Below are 16,146 nucleotides of genomic sequence, written 5' to 3'. Positions count from 1 at the left end.
TTGAAAGAGTATCCACGATCAGCCAGATAGGCCCTAAATACAATCAAATGATCCTTATGAGAGGGAAACAGAGAAGCTGGGCCATATAGACAGAAGAATCGAGGTGATGACATGAGGGAGGCAGACATCAGGGTGATGTGCAATAAGCCAATGGATGCAGCAGGTACCAGAAACAAGAAGAGATAAGGAATGTACTCTTTAGTATTCCTTGGGGCTACAGCACACTAGAAACCTTGAGTTTGGTCTAGTGACATTGGTTTTAGATTTCAAGACTCCAGATTGTGAGAGGACATATTTCTGTTGAAACCACTAAGTCTTTGGCAATTTGTTACAGAAGCAGCAAGAAAAAATGCATCAGGAAAATGAATTAAAATTAATTCAATTAAAATATTGTACTCAAAAGGATTATACAAAAATTGTTTCTTGTGTTCACATTAATTCTATATGTGTCCTTCAAATTAATTATCACTAAAACTAAATCTCATAGGAGAAAATATATTTTACCATTTCTTTTCTAACCATCAGTTCATGAAAAATACTACATAATTTATGGTTTCTTCACTAAATAGCTTAAAGTGGTCACATGTGGAGAGATTATCTTTGTTTCATTACTTTATAAATTAGTTGATAAAATAATTTTCTGCAATATTAGATATGAAATCCAGGCATAATTCTGATATTTTCTTCAACATATTTCTGTATTTTCCCATAAATTATTGCTAAACAAACAAAATTATTTGCTATTGAAAAATAAGAAATATAAAGGTTTCCAGGGTGACAGCCAAGCATGTAGAAACATTTTCTTCTTTAAGAAAATGAAAAACATGGGAGGAATTTTCCTTATTCCCCATCAGAGGATGTGGTCAAGTTCATGTCTCCCTGCAATGCCTGAAATGGCAGCCTCTTTGGAAATAAGGACTTACACTTGGCTGATTGACTAAATCTAGCAGAATACATGAATGGAAAACTCCCAGCACATGGATAGTATCATGGAGCTGCTGAACTAGCCATGGAACCACCCTGTATCTGTACTTTGTGTTCTCTGGTGCAATAAATGTCCACTCTAGGTTGTGTATCCAATTACTGGAAGCTGAAAATCTCTTCATGTTGGCGACAATGGTGAAAATAATGTAATTTAGGATCATTGCTTCTGACCAACTTACTCACGCAGTGAGAAAAGGATATAGCAAAATCCTTAGTCATATTTTGACAATGAACCATGTCCTGACTAAACTAGAATCCAGGGAAATAATATGGGAACTAAGATTCGAAATTGCCTTTCAGTCACTTGGGGATTTTTTCTGCACATAAGGAGTCAATTTGTGCAGCCATGATGGTGATGTCAATGCTATCTTTATTGAGCACTGGCAGTGCTGTCTCAGTGATACACTGAAATGGACAAATGGGCAGAGGATTCTTTGCAAAGAACAAACGTATTCCTGGTTGACTTTGACATTTTCATGCCGGAGCAGAATGAACTTCTATATTTTTGGTAAGATTTCTATAAAATGGAAGATATCTGCATTCACTGCAGTATTATATCCCCAAATTTTTATTGAAATAGGAAGTATTAAAAATTAAGAATATTTTTGATTCCATGAAACAGGCACATGCCAACTCAGATATATGGTTTTATGGAGTCTGTACCTACTAATCTGATAAGTAGTTTTTGTGGAATTTTAACATAAGCAAATATCTAAACATGAGAACAGTTAACATTTCCAACTACCTTTTGCTATAAAACTAACATTAAATTTATCTCACTGTCTCTTGTTCATTGCACTTTGTTTTTACTCTATAAGAATACCATGGTTCACATCAGGAAGCTAAGAAGTCAATAGAAGTAGATTTTGTAATAAGTTGGTGATTTATTTATTTGAATGCCAGAGTTACAGAGAGAGAGAGAGAGAGAGAAGGAGAGAGAGATCTTGTATCAGCTAGTTCATTCCCCGAGGAGCCACAAAGGCCAGGACTAGGCCAGGCTGAAGCCAGGAGCTAGAGCTTCATCAGGAGCACCCATTTGGGAGCAGGGGCTCAAACTCTTGGGCCACCTTCTGCTACGTTTCCTAGGCCATCAGCAGGGTGCTGTATTGGAACTGGAGCAGCTGGGACACAAACTTGATATCCATATAGAATCCAGGTGATGGCCCACCCATTATGCCTCAATGTGGTCCCTGTGATTTATCTGAAAGGATTATTTATTGTCATTGTTTTGCAACAGAGCATCTATCCTAAGAAACCAAGCACTGTTATCTTTCACTTTATTTATTTATTTTTTTTTCAGAATGAATGACTCATTTGGCTTCCAGTTTAGTTACCAAATACTGGACCTTATTGTGCAACAGAAATGGTTTTAAATTTAGAGTTTGGTCTTTACTTCATATGGATTATTTACCTGCTCTTGCATATGTTTGGGGTTATCAGTAAAAACATCTTAGCTTACATTGTTTTGAGGATCAAGTAATAAAATGCTGTTTCCCTATTCCTTAACTCCACAGCTGGCAGTTCTTGGAAGTAACAACAAAACTGCTCAGTGATACTGAGTGATTGGAGGATGGCGTTCATGAAACATGTGTTCCCCAAGTTCTGCAGGCCATTGGCACAAATGCCAGCACTGCTCCCATTAACTTTTAGTAACTTGTTGTTTAATGATGAGTTTTCCAAAAGTTTTCTTGAGTATTTTGTTAGGACATTTGTAACGGATAAAGATATTGACAAAATAAAAACATTTGTAAATAAATTTATGATATTTATCAAATGAATACATTTGTTTTTCTAGTAAGAAAGACCAGGGTTAGACATAGGGAAAGGAAAGCACGTCCTGGAAATAGGTCTTCTCATGTGAAAATGCCATGAATTTAAAATTTTTATCAAAAGTAAATGGGAAAAGGTAGGGGAACTCACTAAGTATGTTACAATAGCAAAAAAAAAAAAAACAAACAAACAAAAAAAAAAACACATATTCATTTACAACTATTTGACAAAAACACACTTCTGACAGAGTAGATACCCAAACATAAGTGTTAATCATCAAACAATGTAAAAAGTATAATTGGGGCCAGCTCCATGGCTCATTTGGTTAGTCCTCAGCCTGCGGCACCAGCATCCCATATGGGCACCAGGTTCTAGTCTGGGTTGCTAATCTTCCAGTCCAGCTCCCTGCTGTGGCCCAGGAGGGCAGTGGAGGATGGCCCAAGTGCTTGGGCGTCTGTACCCACATGGGAGACCAGGAGGAAGCACCTGGTTCCTGGCTTCGGATCACCACAGTGCTGGCCATAGCGGCCATTTGGGGAGTGAATCAATGGAAGGAACCCCTTTCTCTCTGTCTCTCTCCCTCACTGTCTGTGTTTCTACCTGTCAAATAAAAATAAAGTATAATCAATGCTCAATGCATCTAGAGATAAAATGCATTTTTAGTTAGAAGTAAACTGGGGAAATCAGAAAGTATTCCATTTTTAGTCAAGAAATTACAGCTGAGATAACGAAATTAGACAAATGTTAGAAAGTAAAATTAAAAGTAAATATTGGCAGGCGCCTTGGCTCACTAGGCTAATCCTCCACCTGCGGCACCGGCACACCAGGTTCTAGTCCCGGTTGGGGCACCGGATTCTGTCCTTTTTGCCCCTGTTCCAGTCCAGCTCTCTGCTGTGGCCCAGGAGTGCAGTGGAGGATGGCCCAAGTCCTTGGGACCTGCACCCGCATGGGAGACCAGGAGAAGCACCTGGCTCCTGGCTTCGGATCAGCGTGGTGCGCCGGCCGCAGCGGCCATTGGCAGGTGAAGCAACGGTAAAGGAAGACCTTTCTCTCTGTCTCTCTCTCACTATCCACTCTGTCAAAAAAAAGTAAATATTAAATATAAAAAGAAAATGAAAGGCAAATCTCTGTTTCTTTCATAGGAAACTGGTATACAATGGAAAACAATCTTCTATTCAGAGAAATAGCTATATCCAGACTCTGAATTAATTAATAAGGTAATTTACCAACCTCACCCATTTCTAGTAGATTAATTTACTCAAAACATTATTCTTCCCTCAATCCTAACATTATATATATATGTATATGTATGTGTATATATATATATATATATATATATTCAATGACTGTTTTGCCTGTGTAAGAAGTATAAACTATTTAACAGGCACTTCAACTCTTTTGACTATTGGATGCAGTTCTTACTTTCCACTACCATGTGCTATCACTTCTTTTATTAATCCCTAATTTTAGCATTTGAGTATGCCTCATTCTGCTTCTTTGTGACATTTCTTAAGTTGTTTCTAAATTTATAATTCACATTCACCTCTACCTCTCTGTGTGGGGAGCAATCCGGACTAGACTAAGTTACTCGAATTAAGACTTATTCTATGCATCTGCTCTCCCACAATATGGCGCTGGGAGAGAAGTAAACAGCTTCCGCGCAGCTGCCTCCAGTTCAACCAATTAACTGTAGGACTTGCTCCTGATTGGAGGAGAGCAGCGTACTCGGCGTGTGGGCAGCCGAGTTGGGATTGGCGGAGGAGGACTATAAAGGAGGAGAGAGACGGCATACACCGGGAACATCTATGGGGAACATCTAAGGGAACCCGTGCAGCCCCCGAGAGAACCGGCCGGCGGTGTGCCACTCCCCTGCGGAAGTGGGGAATGTGGCCAGGGGGAACCGCCCTTCCACGGAGGTGGAAGGGATAGTAGCCAACCCGGGAAGAACCAGCAGCAAACCCGGGGAGGGCCGAGCAGACAAAAGAACAGCGCAGGGTCCTGTGTCGTTCCTCCACGAAGAGGGGGAGCGACACTCTGGACTCAAATCATGCATCTCAGTGCAACTCAAGTTCCATCACTTCTTCAATGTTTGACCAGTGTATTACCCTTAAAAGAAATGTGAGACTTCATCAGAATTTGACAATACTTTATATCTGTGCTATCTTTAAGGAGATAAACAGAGTGCCTTGAGTTAAAGCCATTTATATGAAAGTCCTAAAATCCAATGTGAAATGTTGGTTTTTAGAGGACAGGTAACTGAAATGCCAAGCATATGACCTTGCATTTCTGAGGCCAAATAAATAGCCTCTGGATTAATGGCTAACCCCATGGGTAACATGGTCACCACATTAATTTAAAAATTTTCTAGAACTTCATTTCTGCCATTCTCTAAGGTATCTGGGATCATCAGAATCTTTATAAAACCATATGCATATTTCTCCTAAAATTCAAGGTGTTATAATGAGCTCCACTTTTGATATTTCATATAGAAATATAAATGCCTTCTATATTTCTTAATACTTATATCATCATATTCTTCAGATTATAAAAAAATTTGCATTGTAAACAAAAATTGAATTCATTTAAAGTCCTGCTATAATATAACGTATGTAATCAAAGTCTTTAAAACTATGGCATATAAAAACAATCTAAAACATTAAATGATTTTATTCTTTTTAATAGTTTTGTTTTAATTCATGGATAGCTTACCTTTTATAAAAACATTTCTCACCATTATTTATTCTGTTTTATGTAGATGTGGATTCAGTGTTCATCAATGTTTGGTTTCGATTGTCTCATAGTTTCATTCTAACACAGGATGGGGCATGACATATTCTCTGAGTTTTACATGATTAATTGCCAGTACTGTTATTTTGTACTTGGATAACAACATGCATGGTTATAATATTCCTGGGACATACTCGTTCCCTTAGAATCTTGTAAATATTGTTCTATTATCTCCTGGCACTTCATTTTTCCACAGAGGCATTTGAGCTCAGCCAGATTTATCCCCTTTGTGAGTTCTTGGATACCTGATAAATTCTTTCTTTATCCTTGAAATTCAATCACTTTACCAGAATGTCAAGAAGGTGGTTCTTCCAATGAATTTCTTGAGAACAGTATGTTTTTAGATTTATGGATATTATTTTTAATTCAAGGAATATTGTCTGCTGTTACGTACTTATTTTTAAACTCTATTTGTTGGGTGTTCACTTCTTGTGTGCCATTTATCTTGATTTTGGACCAACATTTCTTGTATAGGACAGCCATTAACACCTTTCTGGTTACTTTGCTTTCATCCCCCTCCATTTCACTGAGACTTCCTCATAGCTTTCTCTGTGGCTAATCTTATTTTCTACATGATCTAATCTGTTCTCATGACTTCTACTTAATTATATCTGCAATGGTGTCACTCTAGTTCTCTGTTTACTTAATTTTAAAGTTTCTCCATTCAGCTCTTCCAGACTTAAGAACTTTAATCATTCTGTCATGGACAAGAAAGATTTTTATTGATCCTTCCCCAACTTGTCTGAGAGCTGTTGGATTCCCCCCTAAGTCTTCATTGCAGAAATGGTAGTAGGTATTCTATTCACATTTTGGTATTCCAAAATGCCTGTGGAATAATAGAAAAAAAAATCAACTGTATGTGTCAGTGACTTGAATGGAGAATTGGACCTTGGAGCTATAGATATGGCGGAGACAAGCTTCTAGATACCTAGATATCAATGCTATAATAAGTCATTTACAAAATATTTTAACATTATGAGGAATATTTTATCTCTTTTAACTTAAAGTTTCTCTTTCAACTCCCCTCAGTGATATCCATCAAAATATATACTATCAAATGCATTGGATAAAATAGCTCCTCACACTATAGAACTGCCTGATAAGTGAAGTTAGATCAGGAGTGTTTCAAAGAGTTATCTATTTAGTCCACCTTAAAATTCACTTCCAAAAAATGAGGTCATACAACCTTTCCTCTATTTCTGTTTGATGTATTCAAAACATGTCTTTCTCTTTCAATGTTAGTTTTGTTTGTATACTGAAACGTTTATCTTTTGTTCACTCTTACAATTATAACCAGAAAAAAATGAAAAAACAAAAATAGATGATTTTTCTTGGATCCATCAATGAGTTGAGATCACTGGACAAATAACCTCCCTAATGTCTGATGGGACAAGCACTGAAGTCAAGAGTAGAGATTTTGTACTTGGTGCAGAAGTCACTGGAGCGATAAATTGCTAGATGCACTTTAATGATAACTTTGATGAATTCTTGGAATTTGGGTTTAACATTATTAAGAAAATCCAGTGAGCAAAACTATTAGGGAGATAGGCCCTCACCTGCATGGGATTTTGTCTAGTAGTCTCACCATGTCCTCATTTTAAAGAGCCAAGAAATATCTCTTGGTGGCTCACATGCAGTGATGGGGAAAGTAAACATGGGGAAATATGTCCAGAGCATTTGTCATTATAAATGTCTATTGTCTGGGGGAGATGACTTGACACACAAGTTTACTTCCTCATCCCAATCTTCTTTGTTGATTTTGACTCAAGCTGACAACCAACCAAGATATACACATGAAGTCAGAGCCCAGAGGAACAGACTCACTCCACTAAATCACTAGACTTAATCACGAGATTATAGAAATGTCATCTCTCACACATCTGATTTCACAGAAACACGATTCCGGCATAATAAAGAATTAAAGATGAAAGTATAGAGACACAGAATATATCCAAGGATAAGTTTTTAGTGAAGCACGAAGAAAGCAGATGATATGACATGAGGAATGTAGAGAAATTTGAAGTCTGATATCTTCAGCTACAAGAAACACCAAATAAATATCAAACCCTAACTATAATACCATAAAACATTATGCCTAATGCTTTTTACCTCAATTTGTATATCCTACATATCACTCTTGCTTATTATAAAAAATTAAAATAAATTCCCCAAATTAAAAAATAGATATAGTCAGAAGAGAAAAATGAAGCATCAGAACTAGACTCAGATAAAACACACATTTTAGAATTATTATCATAGGATTAAAAATAACTATGATTAATATATTAAGAGCTCTTGAAGGCCGGTACCGTGGTTCAATAGGCTAATCCTCCACCTAACGGCGCCGGCACACTGGGTTCTAGTCCCGGTCGGGGCTCCAGATTCTGTCCCGGTTGCCCCTCTTCCAGGCCAGCTCTCTGCTGTGGCCCGGGAGTGCAGAGGAGGATGGCCCAAGTCCTTGGGTCCTGCACCCGCATGGGAGACCAGGAGAAGCACCTGGCTCTTGGCTTTGGATCAGCGCGGTGTGCGTGCCACAGTGCGCTGGCCACAGAAGCCATTGGAGGGTGAACCAAGGCAAAGGAAGACCTTTCTCTCTGTCTCTCTTTCACTCTCACTGTCCACTCTGCCTGTCAAAAAAAAAAAAAAAAAGCTCATAAAAATTAATCATGGATGAGAGAAAATGGGCAACATAAGCAGAAAGATGGAAAGTACAGGAAAAAAATCAAAATAATATAAGAGAATTTGAAAATTCTATAACACAGATTAAGAATACTTTCCATTAACTCAAGAGTAAATTAGACATGATGCAGAAAACAATGAGAAAAGTTGAAGATATGTCAAAAAATATTTCCAAGAGAAAATAATACTTCAAAACACAACAGAACATTAAATAGCCATGAGAAAGTTTCAAGAAATGTAGGATATGCACAATTGGAAGAGCAGAAAGAGAAGAAAGAATGTGGCAGAAAGTATATTTGAAGTCAAGAATCTTCCAAAATTAATGACAGACACCATAACAGAACTGATAAGCACAGAAAACATGGAGTAAAATCAATAATATGCACATAGAGACATCACATTCAAACTGCATAAAAGCAAGGATGAAGAGAAAATCCCAGAATAAGAAAAAAAAGTAATAAACAAAAACACTGTATCTAGAGCATGAAGGATAAGACATACAACAGAATCAACACCAGAAACCACGTAAGCAAGAAGGGAATGAAAAAAAATACAATGTGAAAGATAAAAACAGTAACTTCTAATCTGATGTCTTGTGAGATGGCCCTTTTAAAGTTTAAATTACACATTTTAGAGACAGAATAAAATTTTATCTATCATCAGTAGACCTAACCTTCAGAAAAAGTTTAAAAATGCTCTTCAGGCAGATGGTACCAATGAATGTTAAACCAACATGGAAAAGTTACTCTGGACATATGGTTAAAAAATAAATCATTTTTCATAAAAAATTTTAATGTTATCTCCATTTTTAAAAAATTTAAAAAAGACTTCTTGGGAAAGACTCCGGAAGCACATGCAGTCAAAGCCAAAATTAACATTTGGGATTGCATCAAATTGAGAAGTTTCTGTACTGCAAAAGAAACAGACGAGTGAAGAGGCAACTGACAGAATGAGAAAAAATATTTGCAAACTACACAACAGATAAAGGATTAATAACCAGAATCTACAATGAGATCAAGAAACTCCACAACAACAAAAAAAACAACCCACTTGAGAGATGGGCCAAGGACCTCAATAGACATTTTTCAAAAGAGGAAATCTACCAACAACAGATGCTGGCGAAGATGTGGGGAAAAGGGGACACTAACCCACTGTTGGTGGGAATGCAAACTGGTTAAGCCACTATGGAAGTCAGTTTGGAGATTCCTCAGAAACCTGAATATAACCCTACCATTCAACCCAGACATTTCACTCCTTGGAATTTACCCAGAGGAAATAAAATTGGCAAACAAACAAGCTGTCTGCACATTAATGTTTATTGCAGCTCAATTCACAATAGCTAAGACCTGGAACCAACACAAATGCTCATCAACAGTAAACTGGATAAAAAAATTATGGGACATGTACTCTATAGAATACCATATAGCAGTCAAAAACAATGAAACCCGGTCATTTGCAACAAAGTGGATGAATATGGAAAACATCATGCTGAGTGAATTAAGCCAGTTTCAAAGAGACAAATATCATATGTTCTCCCTGATCAGTGACAACTAACCAACCACAAAAAAGGACTTTTTGAAGTGAAAGGGACACTATGAGAAACAATGACTTGATCAGCCCTTGTCCTGACTGTTGATGTACAATATAATACTTTATCCGTTTTAGTATTTTTTTGTTCTACTTAATACTATTGGTTGAACTCTGTAATTAACACACAGTTATTCTTAGGTGTTGAAATTTAATTGAAAAGTGATCCCTGTTAAATACAAGAGTGGGAATAAGAGAGGGAGGAGAGGTACAATTTGGGACATGCTCAAACAGACTTGCCCCTAATGGTGGAGTTAGAAATGCTCCAGGGGATTCCAATACAATCCCATCTAGATGGCATGTACCAATGCCATTTCACTAGTCCAAGTGATCAATTTCAGTTCACAATTGATCACACTGATTGATCTAAGAGTCAAAGGGATCACACAAACAAGACTTGTGTCTGCTAATACTAACTGATAGAATCAAAAATGGAGAGAATTGCCAGTGCCGCGGCTCAATAGGATAATCCTCTGCCTAGTGGCGCCAGCACACTGGGTTCTAGTGCCGGTCGGGGTGCCGGATTCTGTCCCAGTTGCCACTCTTCCAGGCCAGCTCTCTGCTGTGGCCAGGGAGTGCAGTGGAGGATGGCCCAAGTCCTTGGGCCCTGCATTCCATGGGAGACCAGGTGAAGCACCTGGCTCCTGCCTTCGGATCAGCTCTGGCCGCAGTGGCCATTTAGGGTGAACCAACGGCAAAGGAAGACCTTTCTCTATGTCTCTCTCTATCTCACTGTCCACTCTGCCTGTCAAAAAAAAAAAAAAGGGGGGGGGAGGGAGAACAATCCAACATGGTAAGTGGGATACACAGCAGACTCATAAAATGGCAGATGTCCTAAATAGCACTCTGGCCTCCGAATCAGCCCTTAACACATTCAGAACTGGCTGAAAATCCCATGAGAGTATTTCAGGCATGGAAAGCCAAGACACTGTGGAAAAAAAAAAAAAAAACCCTAAATGAAAGATCTCTGCAAGGGAGATCCCAGTAGAAAGAATAGGCCATCAAAGGAGGAGGTACCTTTCTCTGCAGGGAGGAGAGAACTTCCAGTTTGACTATGGCCTTGTCTAAATAAGATCGAAGTCAGTGAACTCAAGAGGCTTCCATAGCCTTGGCAACTCATGACAAGAGCCTAGGGTGATTACTGATGCCATAAACAAGAGTGTCAATTGGTTAAGTCAACAACAGAAGACACTGTGTACTTACTCCTCATGTAGGATCTCTGTCCTTAATGTGTTGTCCAATGTGAATTAATGCTATAACTAGTACTGAAACAGTATTTTACACTTCATGTTCTGTGTGGGTGCAAACTAATGAAATCTTTACTTAATGTACACTAAATTGATCTTCTGTATATAAAGATAATTGAAAATGAATCTTGATGCGAATGGAATGGGAGTGGGAGCGGGAGATGGGAGGGGTGCAGGTGAGAGGGAAGTTATGGGGGTGAAAACGCCATTGTAATCTATAAACTGTACTTTGGAAAATTATAATTGCTAAATAAATGTTTAAAAAATTAAGTTATACTATATTCCTAAAATGTATATATGAAGTATATGAAAAAATAATGCTTGAGACTGGTGCTGTGGAACAGTGGGTAAGCTGCTATCTATGATGCCAGCATCCCATAATGGAGCAGTGGTTGGGGTCTCAGCTGCTCCACTTGCAATCCAGCTACCTGTTAATGTGCCTAGGGAAAGCAATGGTAGCTGGTCCAAATACCTGGGTCCCTGCCACCCACACAGGAGACTCAGGTAGAATTCCTGGATCCTGGCTTGGGCCTGACCTAGCTGTGGCCCCTGTGTGCAGTTGGGGAATGAACCAGCAGATGGAAGATCTGTTTCTCTTTCTGTCTCTCCCTCTGTCTCTATAATTCTGTCTTTTAAATTTAATAAATCTTCAAACAAGATGAATCTTGAGAGAGAAATTAGCCTATAATATACAGATAGATCCAATGAAATAGTAAAGGTCATTCTAAAAAAGAGTTGGAGGTGTTATTGAAAGAGGTGTAACCAGAGAGGCAGGGGAAAGTTCTAGGACGGAATAAACAAAGAAGTAAATCTTCTCATGGGGCCTTCAGAAGGACATCAGCCTGCTGACTCCTAGAATTAGCTTAAGATCCATTTGGGGCTTCCAACTCCCAAAACCAATAAGGATTATAATTCATTGTGGTTAAAACAGCAAAAAAATTGGGTCAAAAACCCGACTCTTAAAAATAGAAGGGAGTCAAACAGTATATAGATGAGGGCAAAATAAATCCTTTATTTTGGTCATTGCTAGTTGATTTAAAATATCTAGATTTAAAGTAACAATGGTAACATCATCTTGAATTATGTTACCATAAGACAAAATTAAAGGAATTATAGAAATATCATAAGCGATAGGAAAGAAAAACTGATACTACCCTTTATGAAAATGCTTTCACCATCACTGAAATTACATAGCATTATTTGAAGGTGGGTAGCATTAATTAGGTAGCATTATTTGAAGGTAGGGCAACAATCAATGAACGTGCTAAAAAGAAATGTATATGATATGTTAAAAAAGGATATAAAATAAAATTATGTAAAGTATTCAAGAAATGTCAAAGTAGATGAAATGAAACAAAGAACAAATACAACAAATTTTTAAAAATACAGACCTAGTAGACATTATTCCACATGAATCATGATAATATTAAATATGATTTATCTACATTTACCAACTAAAATGAGACAGTCATAATGGATTGTAATGATCAAACTATATGTTTTCTATAAGAAACCCACTTTCAGTGTAAAAAACTCTGGTTAAATGCCAAGATACGGAGAACAACACAACACGCCATCAGTCAAAAGGAGTTGAAAAGGCTGTAACAACTATGTTTCAAATAATGATGACATCATAACAAAAAACGACTGCAAAGATAAAGGAGGGTGTAACAAAATGACAAAACATTTTATTCTTTAGCAGGACTCAAAAAAGAGAGCTGCAAGGGAAACATAAATATTCTTAGGGGTTGTGATCAGAATGTGAATGGAAATACAGACAGTGAAAAAATTTTGAATAGATCTTAAAAGAAAACAAAAAACAGGGTATTAGAAATTGGAGTAAAAGTTATCTTTGTTGTCCAGTTTCAAGGAGCTCTAAAGAACTGCGTCAATGACTTAAGACTTCATGAAAGACAGAACGTAAGAAGGGTAATGTAGGATATCTGGCAGCCAAAAAAAAAAAAAAAAAGAAAAGAAAAAATCTAAGCAAAAATGTATTGAAGGTGTTGTGAGGCTTTCTTTGGTCTCTTAGAATAAAATGAGAGCAGAGAGGAATGATTTAATGAAAGAATTTAGAATTAAACAAAGCAAACAAACAAACAAAAAGCAAAAAGAGATGCTTGGGAGAAAATACTAAGGGTGTGACCAAGTGATCTTCTGCTAACAAGATCACTATGGATAGAAGAAAGCCAGATTCTTTTCATCAGGAAAATGAAAGAATGACTGCAAAGAAATTTCAGGGATCTTAAGGCGTGCTAGGACTTTTAGTGCGAAATTTACAGAGAGGTGCCCAGGTACCTCAGCATTCACAACTCTCTGCTGTCTGAAGACTCTTCCCTGAATTCTGGTGCAGGACCTCTTGTTTACAGCAGGAATAGCTCCAATAAAGCTCCAGTGTGGCTCAGTATGATACTCCAGAAGGTACAAGTCATAAACGTAGGTGTAGCATATGGTTGTGTCTCTGTGGCTGAGCAGAGCTGTGGGGGACATGGTGGACTCCACCTAGATTTCAAAAGATTTTTCAGTCAGTCTGAGAGCCAAGAGACAAACACATTTCTGACTGGAGAAAGCCGGTACTGGGGCAATGTTGGACAGAAGTGTGTGATCAGCCCCACTACAGTGTCCCCACCAGGACAATGCCTAATGGAGCCATGGGGACAAAGCCACTTTAGAGACCCTAGAACTCTCAGCCAGCAGCATACAACTCCAGCCTTGGAAGACTACAGGCATGAGATGCCAGTCCCTGGGAGCAGCTGTCTGGACTGCACACAGCAAAGTTATAGAGGCGGGGTTGCTTGAGGGCTGGGGGCTCCAACCCTACTCCTGTGTGCAAGGATGCGGTACATGGACTCAGTGGAGACTGTTCGCTAGCTTCAAGACCTGTTTTCTATATTGGGTTTTAGACTCATTTGGGACCTTTATTCCTTTCTTTTTTGTCTACTTCTCTCTTTTGGAATGAAAATATATCTCCCATGTCTGTCCTAGAATTGTGTTTTGGAAGCACATACGCATTTTGTTCTTACAGGCTCACAGCTGGAGGGTAATTGACTCAGGATGAATTGTGATTTTAGTCTCAGCGATATCTTAACTACATGAGATATTGGGCCTTGGTTTTTGAGCGGATGTTGAAACAAAAATTTTGGGACTTTTGGAATGGAATGAGTTGTGCATACAAGAAAGACATGAGTTTGATGGATTGTGGCAGAATTCTATAGCTTGAATGTACCCCCCTCCAAATTATATGTACCAGAAAATTAATTCGTAAAACAATAGAGGTGGGAGGTGGAACCTATAAGAGGTTATTACGTCATGAGGGCTTTACTCTCATTAATGAATGGGTGCTATTATTGCAATCGTGTGATCCTGATAAAAAGATAAAAAGATGTAATCACTTCCCTTCCTTCTCTCCCTTGGTGTCTCACACAAATACCCTTCTTGTCTTCTTTCTTCCAACATGACATGAAACAACATTAACTTCCTCACCAACTGGAGGCTCCTCAGTCTTGGACTTCTCAACTTCTAGGGTTGTAAGGAATGAACAATTATTCTTTAGACCATACTCAGTCTCAGGTATCCTGTTACAGTGACATGACATCGATTAACACAAACTCGATGACAAAAAGTCTGATAACTTAGATGAAATAAACAATTGAAAGACACAAATTTCTCAAACACAAAGACAAATAAACTGACCAGGTCTAAATCTATGAAACAAATCAATTTATTAGTCAAGATTCTCTTGAACTAACAAGAAATTTGATTTATTACTGATTTACTTGATTTATGGATTATTAGCTGATTTATGGACTTATTACAAGGTTTTAAATCATGGATTTATGGAGACTAAGTATTCTCTAGATGTTTCCTCTTATAGCTGAAAATCTAGAAAGGCTGGTGATGTTGTTTAAAAACTTAGAATTTGAAGCTGATGGTGTAGGTTTCAGTGTGAATTTTTTTAAAGATTTATTCATTCATTTATTTGAAAGTCAGAGTTACACAGAGAGAGAAGCAGAGGCAGAGAGCTGTGCCGATCCAAAGCCAGACGCCAGGAGCTTCCTCCAGGTCTCCCACACGGGTGCAGGGGCCCAAGCACTTGGGCCATCTTCTACTGCTTTTCCAGGCTATAGCAGAGAGCTGGATTGGAAGAGGAGCAGCAGGGACTAGAACCGGCACCCATATGGGATGCCAGCACTGCAGGCGGATTAACCTATTGCGCCATAGCACCAGTCCCAGATAATGGGTATAGTTATAAAGCTTAATTTTAAGTCATTTTGAGTGGAGCATTGAATATCCAAACATTATTTTTGAGATTGTCTGTGAGGGTGTTTCCAGAAGAGATTAGCATTATAAGCAGTGGAGTTGGTAAGCTATATTGCTCTTACCAATATGGGTCAGCATTACCCAGTCCTTTGAGGGTCTGAATAGAATAACAAAAAGAGAAAATCAGGAAAGAAGGATACATTCTCTGTTTGCCTGAATGCTTGAGCTGGGACATTAATTACTCCTTGGTTTTCCTGGTTCTAGGGCCTTAAAATTCACATCGAGCGGCTGGCACTGTGGCATAGCCAGTGAAGCTGTCGCCTGCAGTACCAGCTCCCATATGGGCACTGATTCAAGTCCTGTCAGCTCCACTTGTGATCCAGCTCTCTGTTATGGCCTGGGAAAGAGTAGAGGATGGCCAAAAGTCCTTGGGCTCCTGCACTTGCATGGGAGACCTGGAAGAAACTCCTGGCTTCGGATCAGCGCAGCTCCAGCCATTGTGGCCAATTGGGGAGTGAACCAACGGATAGAAAATCTTTCTCTCTGTCTCTCCTCCTCACTGTCTGTAACTCTAACTTTCAAACAAATAAATAAAATATTAAAAAATTACCCATTATCAATTATATCCTTCAGTGATGTTTATTCTTAATTTTGATATGCATAACAAATATTTTGATATGAATTTAATAATAGGATAATATTTAATATGAAGACGTTAGAGGCATTGTTGATTAAGTTTCAGTCCACCAAAATAAAGCTAATATATAATAGTTTCCAAGTTTGTCTAAAAGTTATTTTTTCACTATACCAGTTTACTAAGTGGGTGAAAACA

The 16,146-nt window shown here is 38.2% G+C and overlaps 1 long non-coding RNA gene across 1 annotated transcript in view; it reads left to right on the top strand.

Moving 5' to 3' along the window:
- LOC127494009 (uncharacterized) overlaps nt 1-15,923 on the top strand; it is a 57,786-nt gene extending 41,863 nt beyond the window's left edge. Inside the window, exon 2 of the long non-coding RNA XR_007924776.2 lies at nt 15,579-15,923. This is a non-coding gene — a long non-coding RNA (uncharacterized lncRNA). The remainder of the gene's footprint in view (nt 1-15,578) is intronic.
- The last annotated feature ends 223 nt before the right edge of the window (nt 15,924-16,146 follow it).

The sequence above is a fragment of the Oryctolagus cuniculus genome, chromosome 4, assembly GCF_964237555.1.
Source record: "Oryctolagus cuniculus chromosome 4, mOryCun1.1, whole genome shotgun sequence".
Lineage (NCBI taxonomy): Eukaryota > Metazoa > Chordata > Mammalia > Lagomorpha > Leporidae > Oryctolagus > Oryctolagus cuniculus.
Note: the sequence above shows the minus strand (reverse complement) of the source record. Positions and strands in the feature narration are given on the sequence as shown.